Source organism: Petaurus breviceps, unplaced genomic scaffold (assembly GCF_028583685.1).
Source record: "Petaurus breviceps papuanus isolate PSGF00001 unplaced genomic scaffold, PetGlider_PUasm1.0 126, whole genome shotgun sequence".
Taxonomy (NCBI): Eukaryota; Metazoa; Chordata; class Mammalia; order Diprotodontia; family Petauridae; genus Petaurus; species Petaurus breviceps.
The window spans coordinates 64,371,713-64,385,559 of NW_027185655.1; the positions used below are offsets into that span (position 1 = coordinate 64,371,713).

Consider the following 13,847-nt stretch of genomic DNA (forward strand, 5'->3'; position numbering starts at 1 on the left):
CACAATACTGCATTAGCTTTTTTAAACTATTGTATTGTCAATTAATACTGAGTTTGCAGTTGACTAAAAGCCCATATGCTTCAAAAGAACAATTATCTGTTGAGGTTTCCTCCATCTTATAATTGTAAACTTGATTTTTATGCCCACATTAAAAAATATGCATTTATTCTTTTTAGAGAATATTTTTATTTCTTTTTCTCAATTACATGTAAAAAGAATTTTAACATTAATTTTTCAAATAATTTTTGAGTTCCAAATTCCTTTCCTCCCTCTCCCCAATTCCCCTTCTTTGAGAAAGCAAACACTTTGATATAGATTATACATGTACAGTCACATAAAACATATTTTCAATTTAGTTATGGTACAAAAGAGAACACAGACCAAAAGAAATATTAAATAAAAAACTAATAGTCCCCCTTTTCTCTCCCTTCTTCTCCTCCACTATAAAAGCTTTTTCTTGACTCTTTTATGTGAGATAATTTATCCCATTCTACCTCCCTCTTTCCCTTTCTTCCAGCATGTTCCTCTCTCACCCCTTAATTTTATTTTTAAAAGAAGTTTTTAGATATCATCCCTTCATATTTAACTCACACTTGTGCTTTCTGTCCACATATACTCCTTCTATCTGCCCTAATCATAAGAAAGTTTCTATGAGTTACAAGTATCATTTTCCTATGTGGGGATGCTAACAGTTTGACCTTATTAAGTCCATTTTATTTTCCCTTTCCTTTGTACCTTTTTATGCTTCTCTTGAGTCTTGTATTTGAAAGTCAAATTTTCTATTCAGCTCTGGTCTTTTCATCAGGACTTCTTGAAAGCACTCTATTTCATTGAAGATCCATTTTCGCCATTGAAAGATTATACTTAGTTTTGCTGGGTAGGTGATTCCTGGTTGTAATCATAGTGCTAAATCTTGTGTTATCCTGACTATGGTTCCAAGATATTTGAATTTTTTTTCTAGCTTTTTGAAATATTTCATCTTCGTCCTAGGAACTCTGGAATTTGGTTATACTATTCCTGGGAGTTTTCATTTTGAGATCTCTTTCAGAATATGACCAATAGATTTTTTCTATTTCCATTTTAACCTCTTGTTCTAGGATATCTAGGCAGTTTTCTTTAATTATTTCTTGAAATAGGATATCTAGACTCTCTTTTTTTTATCATAGTTGTCAGGTAGTTCAATAATTCTTAATTTGTTTTTCCTCAAACTATTTTCTAAGTCATTTTTTTTCAATGAGATACTTCACATTTTCTTGTATTTTTGCTTCTTTTGATTTTGTTTTTACTATCTCTGTGTCTCATGAAGTCATTAGCCTCCACTTACCCAGTTGCAGTTTTTAAGTAATTATCTTTTTTTTTTTTCCAGTGAACTTTTGTACCTCTGTTGCCATTTGCTCCTTTTTGTGGTTTTTTTACTTTGGTGATTTTTGTGCCTATTTCCCCCCCCATTTGACCAGTTCTGCTTTATAAGGAATTTGTCTCTTAAATGGATTTTTGTGTTTCTTTTACTATTTGGCCAAATTTTTAGGTGTCTTTTTTTCTCCAATATTTTAAGACTTTTTTTAACCAAGTGGTTGATTCATTTTTCATGATTTTCTTGCATCATTCTCATTTCTTTTCCCATTTTTCCCTCTACCTTTCTTATTTGATTTTTAAAATACTTTGTGAACTCTTCAGGAATTCTTTTTGTGCTTATGTCTAATTCACAGTGTTCTTTGTAACTTTCCCTGTAGCTGCTTTGATTTTGTTGCCTTCTAGATTTGTGTCTTGATCTTCCCTGTCTCCATAATAATTTTCTATGGTCAAGCTTTTTGTTTGTTTTTTGCTCATTTTCCACCTTTTTAAAAAATTTTAAGTATATTCAGATGTTCTCCTGGGCTAGAGAGGGTACTGTCCTAAGATTCAGGTTTTCTTTTACTTTTCAGAACTAGCTTTTGGGGGGGGTCTGAAAGTTTTCAGTTCTTCCAATATGGTATGAGCTGAGGAGAAAAGTGGCAACTAATCTTCTGGTCTGTGCTCTTGCCTGAGAGCTTGCACAAGCACTCCTCTCCACCATGGAACTGTGAGCAGATTTGCTTCCCTAATACTGTAATCTTTAGTGCATTAGTGTCCCTTTAAACTTTGGGATCTTGAACTGGAACTGTGTTTGGCTAATAAAACGGGTTTCTGAACCCAGTGCCAGCAAAGCTGATTACTTTTCTAAACCCCACCTTACTATCTGTAAACTGAGAGTTCCTGAAGTTTCTGCCTACTTATACAGCTCCCCCCATAGAATGATCTGTGAAGATTGCAAGGTGGCAGACCACCACGTTGTCAAGAAAGACCTTTCCTACTCATCTCCTAAATTATCTTGGGCTAGAAAATTGTATAACCCCAACATTTTGTTGGTTCTGCCACTCCAGAATTTGATTCAAAGCATTATTTTAAAGTTGTTTGGAGGGGATTTAGGGAGAGTTCAAGTGAGTTCTTGTTTCTCTATCATCTTGCTCCACCCTCCAGTTGCATTTATCCTTAATTAGAGTATCATTTAATTATATTTAGCTCTATGCTCTAGTTTGTCATTATTTTTTGAATCCCAACTCTGTGATCTACTTTGTGCTCTCTCTCTCTCTCTCTCTCTCTCTCTCTCTCTCTCTCTCTCTGTCTCTCTCTTGAGTATGTTGATAAAAATTATAAATTGCTCAAGGTAAGACATAGATTGCATTGCTGCTTTCCTAACTATTTCCAAACACATTGTCTTTAAATGATATAGTTTTTGAATTCAGACATCCAACTAGCTTTGGGTCCATTATATATTAACCTATACCTCTCCCTGGTCTTCAGTTTCATCATTAATAAAATGAAGGTTTTACACTACCTTGCACTCCCAGGACTCTAAGGGCCTTTCTAGTGCTGGATCTGTGATCTTTCAAGACTAGCCTAAGTATAATCTAGTAGCAACTCTCTTATCTACAATTTTTCAAAGACAATTCAAAGTGTCTCACAGTGGTATTAAGAAGTTATTTCATTACTGTAGAATAATTTTCCAGGCTTGATGACTTCAAATAATTGATTTTAGCTAGGTTTTTTTTAACCATTACCCCACTTGGGTTTCCATTCCTGTTAAACAATTATTTTCCCCATAGTTTCCCATTTTAAGGTCATTTGCCTTGATCAGGGGAAAAAAAATCTATAAGATTTGAATTCTGCTCATTGTCCTCTCCATAATCCATCATGACCCTTCTACCTACTCCAAGTAATGGTTCATACTTATCTCTTCTTTTATCTTTCTCTTTTCCTCAGCCTGCCTTTACAAAAGTCCTATTTGCTATTTTTAATATTAATTAAATATTCTGCTCATTCTTGGTTTTTTTAGTGTCTAATGTTATTCTTAAAGAACCTTGCCATTCTTTTATATTCATACTAAGTTATCTGTGCTTGCTTCTATTTACAAATGCTATTTACTACCTGTGTGATCTTTAGCAAATCAATTGAATGACTCTGGGACCAAGTTTCCTCATCTGTAATGTGTGTAGGTGAAGAGCAGGAGGTTGGACTATGTGACTTTAAATATTCTTTCTAGTTCTAAATCTATGACTCTGTGTTTTAAAATATAAGCTGATCAACAAGTTTCTTCCTCAGTCATTTTGGTCTCTTTGGAGATTTCTTTTTAATATTTTTTATTTGAAGAATTTGTTATCAGTGTGTTCTTGTCAATCTGACAGGTCTCTTGAACCTACATTCCCAGAAGAATTGTTTTGTTGTTCAGTTGTTTCAGTCATGTCTGACTCTTAGTGAGCCAATTTGGTTTTTTTTTTGGCAAGATGCTGAAGTGGTTTGCCATTTACTACTCTAGGTAATTTTATGGATAAGGAAACTGAGGCAAATAGGGTTGAGTGATTTGCTCAGAATTAAAGTGCTAGTAAATGTCTGAGCACAGATTTGATTTCAGGCTTGGCACTGTAACCATTATGCAACCCAGGTGCCCTCAGGCTACAGATTTTTGCCTATCTTTTCAATGAATTTTTAAATCCACTCTCCACAATCATTGTGTGTACATCAAACTTTGTTTGAAATTTCCCTTTTAATTTATAAAGAATTCTAAGATATATCCTACCATTTTTGTTTCAGTAACCCTTTCTTCTTTGCAAAATCATATCCAAAATGGTGGTTTCCATCATCAATTCCTCTACCTACTGAAGAAGGAATTTATCAAGTGAAGAATTTATCAGCAGCTTTGATTTTTAACAGAAATTGATCTTTAGATCAAGGGTTCTTAATCTGGATTCCATTGCTTTAAAAAATGGTAACTATTGCATTGAAGTATATCAATAAATTTGGCTTAAAAGTAAAGTAAAACAAGTAAAAAAATTCAATGAATGGATGAATAAACATTTATTTAGAGGTCTCTTCTGTATACTATGCTAAACCCTGGGATTACAAATACAAAACTGAGATTGGCCTTGCCCCTAAGAAGCTTACATTCTTTTTTTTTTTCCTTTTGGAGGACAATTGGGGTTAAGTAACTTGCCAAAGGTTATATGGCTAGTTTTTTTGTTTGTTTGTTTTTGTTTTTGTTTTTTTTGTGTGTGTGTGGGTGTTAAGTGTCTGAGGCCAGAACCAAACTCAGGTCCTCCTGACTCTGGGCCGGCACTTTACTCACTGCACCACCTAGTCACCCCAAGAAGCTTACATTCTTATTGGGGACAATAATTCATGCAAGGGGATAATATTCAGGGAAGGTAGCTTTGGTCTTGGGAGTCATGGAGATGGTGAGTTAAGCCATAGAAAATTCTATTGACATGTATTTTCCAAAATTTGAAATATTGAAAATATTCAAATTCAAAATATTGAAATACTGAGTTGTCTTTTCTATAACAAACTAGAGTTACATGTAGAAGGGACAAATATGCAGTTACAGGTTGGTTGGCAAGATAACCCAGGTACAATGTTGACAGCCATGTGAAGCATGTGCTAGTATGAGGTTGACTGAATATAGTGGGGTAGGTAAAATTTTGTTAACTTGCATATTAATCACAATAGCTTAACAACAGAATAGAAGGTCCTAAAATGAATGAATTAACTCTACCAGGGACTACTGTCATCAATCCAAGTTTTGAGGGAATTTTGGGGGCAATACAAGAGCAAAAAACTAGTTAAAATGATTTTTTTTTAAAATGACTATTAAATTTTATTAAAAGTCAATCAAATAGCCTTATGATGACAAAGTAAAAAACAGAGATAAGAAATATACCTCAATACACAATGGTCCATTCCCATCTACAAGACCTCTCAGATCTATTCATTCATTGAGAAATCAATTATTGGTTAAAATATTCCATATATTCCCACTGACATAAACCATTTCTCATCCAATGGAATGTTTTGGGAATTTTCACAGAGTTTAGTCCTCATAGAAAATTCCCATCAAGTTTCAACAGTAAAGGATATCATAGATTTATGGTGTTGGGAAAAGAAAACTATTTTTAGCCATACCAGATGAGTACTATTTTGAGTACTACATTGGTATGGTGAAAGATAGTCAATACAAATCAGTGCCATTCCTAATCTAAACCATTACTCCACATTATGAGTACTTAGGATTCATAGAAATAATCACCCTAATTTAAGTGTTCAGATGACACATTGTGAGTTGTAGCTTCTCAAATAAGTTAAGAACTTTTCATATCCACAAACCTTTCCATTTTCCTCAAAGGTTGCATTTCTTGTTCTGACATTTTCTAATACTGTACTTCATATATATATATTTATGTATATATGTATACAAAGATACACAAATATGCATATAGTATATATTCATGTGTCAGTATATATATATATATATATATGTTTACACACCCCCCATTACATATGTATATCCCAGTGCTGCTCTATTATCCTTATTTCCTGTAAAAGATCATATACTCATATGCATGAAAATATGGTCAATTTCCCATAGGAGAAAAACAATAACTAAACAAATAAGGAAGTAATCACCAAACAAACAGATATATGAATGAATAAACAAGCAATCAAATTAGATAGATGATAGATAAAATAGGAAGGAGGTATAAATGTATATTATGGTTATTAAATTTCTCTAGGACATTAACAGTCTTACTTTTTTCATGTCTGCTCTGCCTAGGACAATTTAGGTTCTTCGTGATCTTTCTGAGGCACTGAGCATGCATGTCCTCATGTTAATTTGTATCCCTTATGACATTTTAAACACTTTCAAATATACAAAATACTCCATTTAACAGCATATTTATTTACCATGATTTTAGAAACATTGAAATATCTTCAGCCATCAACAAACCTCTTCTAGTCTTTACAAAATTTATTTTCTAGACTTAGCTGGATCTTTTTCCTCTGAAAAGCTAACTTTACAAATATTTCTTCAAGTTGAACCATGTGATTAAGGGGCAACCAACGTCAGAGAAAGAGGAGCTATAAACTCTAGGCTTCAAGCAATAGTTGAACGTGCACATTTATCACAGTGTGAGAGGTCTGTACTATAGTTTGAGAGATGGTAGAGAAAAATCTCTTGCCAAGAAAGCATCGATAGATATATAGAACAATGGCAAAGAGCCCAGGGTCAAGCCAGTAAATGTGGGTTACAGGAGGGAGTAAAGAAGGTCTCAAGGAAAGACAGCCTCTGTATCAGCTCCAGAGAGATAGCAAATGAAAGTAAGGACTTGACAGGCTAGAGAGGGTCAGTGGGAAGAAATATGTACTTCTATCTGAGGTTACCATGTTAAGTGACTCTGAGATAAGTTCAGAGTATTTTAAAAGCTTCCCATCTCCTTCAACCTCAGAGCATGGTAGAATCATTCATCTACTTCTCTGGCACTTATTTTAAATGGGCATGAACAAAAAATTCTCTTTGTGTGTCTGTATGTGTATATCAATGAGCCGTGAATGCAGAACCTACAAGATAAATCCTATGGAAGGATTTGTCAAACTCATTTTCTGATATTGAGAAATCTAAAACATTAACACCTATCACAATAACATGTTTATATTTTTTCAATGTGTTTTTTTCAATGAAACTGGGTATATTTTTAAAATTCAAAAAATTATTTATTTATTTTTAGTTTTCAACATTCATTTCCACAAGATTTTGAGTTAGAATTTTTTTTCTCCCACCCCAAAATTTTGCCCCCACCCCAAAATAGCAAGCCTGCTGAATACCCCTTCACCTAATCTTTTCTCTCTTATATCCTCCCCCATCACCCCCTAACATTCTAGTAGGGCAAGATGGATTTCTACACCCCAGTGCCTGTATATCTTATTTCCCAGTTGCATGTAAAAAACAAAACAAAACAATTTTTTTAAACATATGTTTTTAAAACTTTGAGTTCCAGATTTTTTTCCCTTCTTCCCTCCTCACACACCCCCACTAGGAAGATAAGCAATTCAATATAGGTTATACATGTGTAGTTACCCAAATCATTTCCATAGTAGTTATATTGTGAAAGACTAACTATATTTTCCTCCATCCTATCCTGCCCCCCCCACTTATTCTATTTTCTCCTTTGACCCTATCACTTTTCAAAAATGTTTGCTTCTACCATCTCCCCCAATCTGCCCTCCCATCTATCATCCACCCTCTTATCCCTTACCCCCCTATTTTCCTGTAGGGTAAGATGCCCTATTGAGTCTGTATGTTATTCCCTCCTTAAGCCAAATTCAATGAGAATAAGGTTTTCCCATTCCCTTTCACCTTCCTGCTCTTCCTCTCCATTGTAACTGTTTTCTCTTGCCTCTTTTATATGAGATAATTTACTCTAATCTGTCTCTCCATTTGTCCCTTCTCCCAATAAATTCCTCTCTCACCTCTTCATTTTATTTTCTTGAAGTCATCCCTTCATATTCAACTCATCATGTGCCCTCTGTCTATGTATTTATGAACATACATATGCCCACACTCAATATATATAATATACATATACATACTCTTATACATATATATGTATGTACATACACACATATGTATATGTGTGTGTGTGTATATATATATATATTCCCTTCAACTATCCTCATTCTGAGAAAAGTCTTATGAGTTACAATTATTGCTTTTCCATGTTGGAATGTAAATAGTTCAACTTTAATAAATTCCTTATGATTTATTTTTCCTGTTTACCTTCTCATGCTTCTCTTGTTTCTTTTTTTGAAATTTGAAAGTAAAATTTTCTGTTCAGCTCTGGTGTTTTCATCAAAAATGCTTGAAAATCCTCTATTTCATTGAATGATCATATTTTCCCCTATAGCATTGTACTCAGTTTTTCTGGGTAGGTGATTCTTGGTTTTAATCCTAGATCCTTTGACCCCTGGAATATCATATTCCAAGCCCTATGGAATGGGCTATACCATACCTTTGGGTATGCCCCTGGGCTTGAAGTTACTCATCTGTGAAATTAAAATATTGGATCAGTTCCTGATCTCATGGCACTCATATTCTAATTAGACAGGACATCACATGTGAGGGAATTCAGCTGCAGGGCAAATGGCAAGGCCTTGAATCCTAAAAACACAATGCTGTGCAGGTGGCAAAGCTCAGAGGTCCTTTGGAACATAATAAAAAAAAGTACTAGCTAATTGGATACATACTAAGGACATATTTGCTATTTGAACTTAAGCATGATGAGTCTAGAACTCTTTCTGTTACCCCATACTTTTTCCATACCCCATGGGCAGGAAACCATGAAGAATAGTGAAGAGAGATTCTATTCACTAAGCATCGCTGATATCCATCTCCATTTTTTATTTCACATTATTTTTATTTTCTCTGTTTTATGTTTGGTTTGAATTTTTATGAAATAAGAGAGGTATCCATAATCTTGACAAACCATTCATCTAGTGGTACAAATGAAAAATCAGACTATTTCACATAAAAAAATAATAGTAGCAATCTTAGCTCATATGTCTCTGCTGCCTTACAATTTACAAAGTACCTTTCACCAAACATCCAAGCTATTTGATGGATGGTTCCAGCAATAATTATTTATAACATATTTGCATGCAGGATAGTAAAACTGGCTGAAAAATTCGTTAGTACCTGTGGTTAACACTGAGACCTATTTATTTGTTCTGATTCTCCTCTAATGAGCAAAAGAATAGAATGACAAATAGTAACTCCTCCAGAGAAGGGAATTGGAGAGAGATAACCCACCTTTTTTAGAGAGTGACAAGGTGTGTGTGTGTGTGTGTATGTATATTTGTGTATGTATGTACATACATGTATATATACACACAAAAGTTATATACACGAAGTATATAAAGCACACAAGAGTAAAAACAACTGACTTGTCAATGGTAGGGAGTATAAATATTATTATCTACGTTTTACCAATCAGGAAACTGAGGTTGAGGCAGATTGGGTGATTAGTCTATTGTCCCAGAAGTTCCAAGTTATAAATCAGACCTTCTGGCTTATTTTTTTACTTTCTATTTGATACTGCCTCCCAAACATGTCTGACTCTCAGGTTCATCACTCCCATTTTGTAGCCCAAATTGTGTAGCTTGCAAATGCCCAGCTTCAAATTGCCTTACACTAGGAAATGAATTATTCAGCTATCGTAATTGGGGAGAATATGGAGACAATGAGGGAAACTCTAAAATATATTCTACTCCCCTACAGTCTCCAGACCATTATATCCTATTTAAGATTATTTCCTTTGCAGCTGCTGTATGTGTAGAGATCTCTCACATAGCTTGCTGTGTGTGATTTTTCTATTTGGGATTGAAATAAGACTTTCTTTCCTGTATTGAGCTATCCATGTAATTAGGTTTGTATTATTTTTGTCCATTTATGGTACGGTTCATATTTGTTGATATCTTTCAATTTTTCTTTTAGATAAAGAAGACAAAAATTTGGATGAATAGAGTGGCCTTGGATGTTAGGCTGTCTATGTTCCTAAGCACACCATATATTCATTTTTTTGATAAGTGAATTTGAGTATAATTGCTTGCCTTTGAACTCCTACATATTTTATTCCATACATTTAAAATATTATTGTGAGAAGGATCCATAGGCTTCACCAGATTACCAAAACTGTACATTGTGCATGACACAAATAGGTTCAGAGCCCCTAGGTATTCAAAGATAGTGAGGTGGGTCATGTATGTGTGTATGCATGTATGTGCTTGTGTGTGTGTGTGTGTGTGTGTTTGAAAAAACATCACATCTTTTCAAGTGGACTTTTAGGCCTTACACTTTATCTTTAATATGGCCCTGATTACTTCTTCTGCAAAACATATTAGGGTCTGAAAGAGAACAAGAGGTTTAGGATATTGAAGAATTGTACAGTTTTGTTCAGGGTTTGAGAAGGCCTTGGAGATGGGGAGGAGGTGGTGCATGTGATTATGTTTGGATAAGGCTGGAAGTTGCTTCTTGGTGTTTGAGGGTGCCATGCTAGTGATACCATACTTGAGCAATGGGTGACCCATGAAATCAGTCATCAGAGCTTCCCCTTTCTTTGTCCCACCCATTTAAACCTATTGCATGGCCTTTTATTGACTACAGAGGAAATGACTGAGGTGAAGCACTCTAGGGAAATCTTACAGAAATCACTTTCAGTTAGGGGTAATTAGAGAAGGTCAAACGGGGGAGGTGACTTCTGAGCAAATCATTTATGACAATCTAGTTTTAAAAGAACTGTACAGAATTATATGATTTTGAATATTATACATTTATTTTATCAAACAGCCCAGCTGGGAATGGCAAGGGGTGGATAGAGTGCTAGTCTTGGAGTCAGGAAAATCTGAGTTCAAATCCAGCTAAGATGTTTTACACATCCCTGATCAAGTGACTTCATCTCCATTCTCTTCAGTGTTCTAATTTATAAAATGGCAATAGTAATAGCATTGATCTCCAAGGCTTTTTGTAAGCTAAAATGAGACAATATTTGTAAAAGAGCTTTGCAGACCTTAAAAGTGCTATATAAATAGCAGCTTTAAATGTGTTTGTATGTATGTCTCTCTCTATATACAAATATATATATATGTTATCTATATAAAATCAATTTTCATACAGCTCAAGTCAAGTTGCCAACCATCATTAAGTACCGAGCCATACATGTCAGGTGCTATGCTTAGAACTGTGTATACAAAGAAAGTAAAAAAAAATAGTTACGAAGAATGATACAATCCTTACTCTCAAGGAGTCTTACAGAGTTTCACATGGTCTCATGGTCAGAATGGATAATCGAGGCATGACTTTAATTCTGGTGTAATTGACTCTGAGGCTGGCCCTATGTAGCAGCAAGCACCCCAGTGTCCCCAGGGTGCCTGCTCACACAGGTTCTTGGATCTGCTTTGTTAAAGGAAAGCAACTCAAAATGGGTTAACAAGCTTACTTTAATCAGTCAGACATATATCGTTTACCTTGTTCAGGAGAAAAGGTCAGCACCCTGAACCTCAAAGTATACAGGCATAATTATCAAGACAGAAACATCAAGTAGACAGATTTCCAAACTGTCCAACCATTACATCCATACCCAGTCAACATCTGGGTTTCCACATTCTGGGTTTTTCAAAGCCGGGGGACTCTCAACAACGGCTTCCCAGAATTCAGATCAAATCACAGAACACTTCTCAAAGTGAGTCCCAAAACAAAGCTCCACATCAGGGCTTATATAGCCTTCTCCTGGCTCAGAGAATGTAACAACCTTATTGACTCACTGGCCAATCAAGAAGTATCTACTGAAAAACAAGCCTCCCACCCCAGGCTTCAGGTGCACATTAGCCTAGGGGCAGGGAAGATCTTAAAAATTTACATTCTTATTACACCCTACACTATCCTGCCTCTTGGACTGATTATAGACTATACAGAATTGAAATATTTAGGAAATGATTTTGTAACTAGAAGGAACCTGAGAAGTCATCTAGCCCCAACCCCACTTTTCAGATTAAAACACTGAGACTCAGATAAGTTAAGCAACCTGACCAAGTTTACACATAAGCATCAAAAACAAGAGAACCATTTCAAATGACTATAAATGCAAGTCTCTTTCTATTGTCTTGATTTAGTTTAATCTGTTTATTTTCTACTTACATTTCAGGGTATTTTGAGGGAAAAAATGTGATAAATATATATGGTTCCTTGTAAAAAAAATCCAGAAAAAGATTATTGTTCTGGTATCATATCCGCCCTTTGGCTTTCTCTAATTTTTCTCACCTGAAAGTCATCTCACTCCTCACGTTTTCCTAGAGTTCTTCATCTAGATCTTTCCTCTTCTATCGCTTCATCCTTTTTGCTCTCACACACATAGGTTTTACCACAGTTCAGTCCTTCATCTAATTGGTCTCTTTGCCTCAATAATAACAACAGATTGCATGTATATAGTACTTTACATATGCTTTCTCATTTTGTCCTCACAATAATTCTAGAAGGTAGGTGCTATTATAATCTCCATTTTGTAGGTGAGGAAACCAAGGCAGACACAGGTTAAGTGACTTTACTAGGATCATAGAGGTAATAAGTGTCTGGGGCATCCATTACCCTCACAGTTGCTGGAGTTACCTTCCTAGAGCAAATGTCTAAGCATGTTCCCTGTTTACTCCATTAACACCAATGACTTCCTGTTGCTTCTAGGCTCAACTATAAACTTTTCTGACATTTAAAGCTTATCAGAACATGACTTTTTTTTTTTTGCTTTTTGGAGGCCAATTGGGGTTAAGTAACTTGCCCAAGGTTACACGGCTAGTTGTGTGTGTGTGTGGGTATGTGGGTGTGTGGGTGTGTGTGTTAAGTGTCTGAGGCTGGAACAGAACTAGGGTCCTCCTGACTCCAGGGCCGGCGCTTTACTCACTGCACCACCTAGCCGCCCCAACATGACTTCTTAACATTCTGATCTTTTAACATATTACTCCCCATCATCTGCACTCTTCAACCCAGAAATAGTGACCTTCTTGATGTTCCTTATTCTCAGCCCCACCTCAATTTGCGAAAATTTGCAAAGGTCGCATCCATCACTAGAGAATGTCACAACTCTAACTCCCTTCCAGACATCTTTAAATGGATATGTCCAGAACAGAGATCATTATCTTTCCCACTAAACTTCCCCCCCTCCTATATTCCCTATTTCTCTGAAGGGCAACATTATCCTACCAGTCTTTCAGGCCCTTAAACTAGGAATCATCCTGTATTCCTCACTCACTGTCACCTCTCACATCTAAGCTGGTGGTGAGGGTCTATCAATTCCACCTTTTCAATATTTCTCAAATATGTCCCCCTCTCTCCTCTGACACTGTCACTACTCTGGTATAGGACCTCACCACCTCACACCTGGATTATTACAATAGTCTGCTGGTGGGTCTGGCTGCCTGCCCCAAGTCTCTCTACTCTCTAATCCATTCTCCAATCAGCCATTGAAGTGACTTTCCTAAAATGTAGGTGTAATCATGTTATTCCACCCTCCCCCCAAAATTCTGATACCTTCTTATTACTTATTACAGGATAAAATATAAATGCTCTGTTTGACATTCAGAGCCCTTCATAACCTAGACTTCTCTGCCTTTCCAGTCTTTACTACCAGATGTATTCTTTGATCTACTGATGCTGGCCTCCTGTCTGTCCTCTAACAAGACACACAGTCTCTCAGTTCTGGGCATTGTCTCTGGCTCTCCTCCCTGCCTGGAATACTCTCCCTCCTATGCTCCAACTACTGATTATCCTGGATTCTTTTAAGTCTCATCTAAAATCCCACTTTCTATAGGAAATCTTCCCCAGTTCTTCTTAATTCCAGTGCCTTCATCCTGTTAATTATTTTTCTATTATATATGTAGGTATATATACAATTATATAATCTATCTTCCATCTATCTATCTATCTATCTATCTATCTATCTATCTATCTATCTATC

General features: G+C 35.6%; 1 long non-coding RNA gene across 1 annotated transcript in view; it reads right to left on the reverse strand.

The window, feature by feature from the left end:
• The window catches only part of LOC138170402 (uncharacterized), a 464,830-nt gene extending 453,082 nt beyond the window's left edge, over positions 1 to 11,748 (reverse strand). Inside the window, exon 1 of the long non-coding RNA XR_011170604.1 lies at positions 11,368 to 11,748. This is a non-coding gene — a long non-coding RNA (uncharacterized lncRNA). The remainder of the gene's footprint in view (positions 1 to 11,367) is intronic.
• Between the last annotated feature and the right edge of the window lie 2,099 nt (positions 11,749 to 13,847).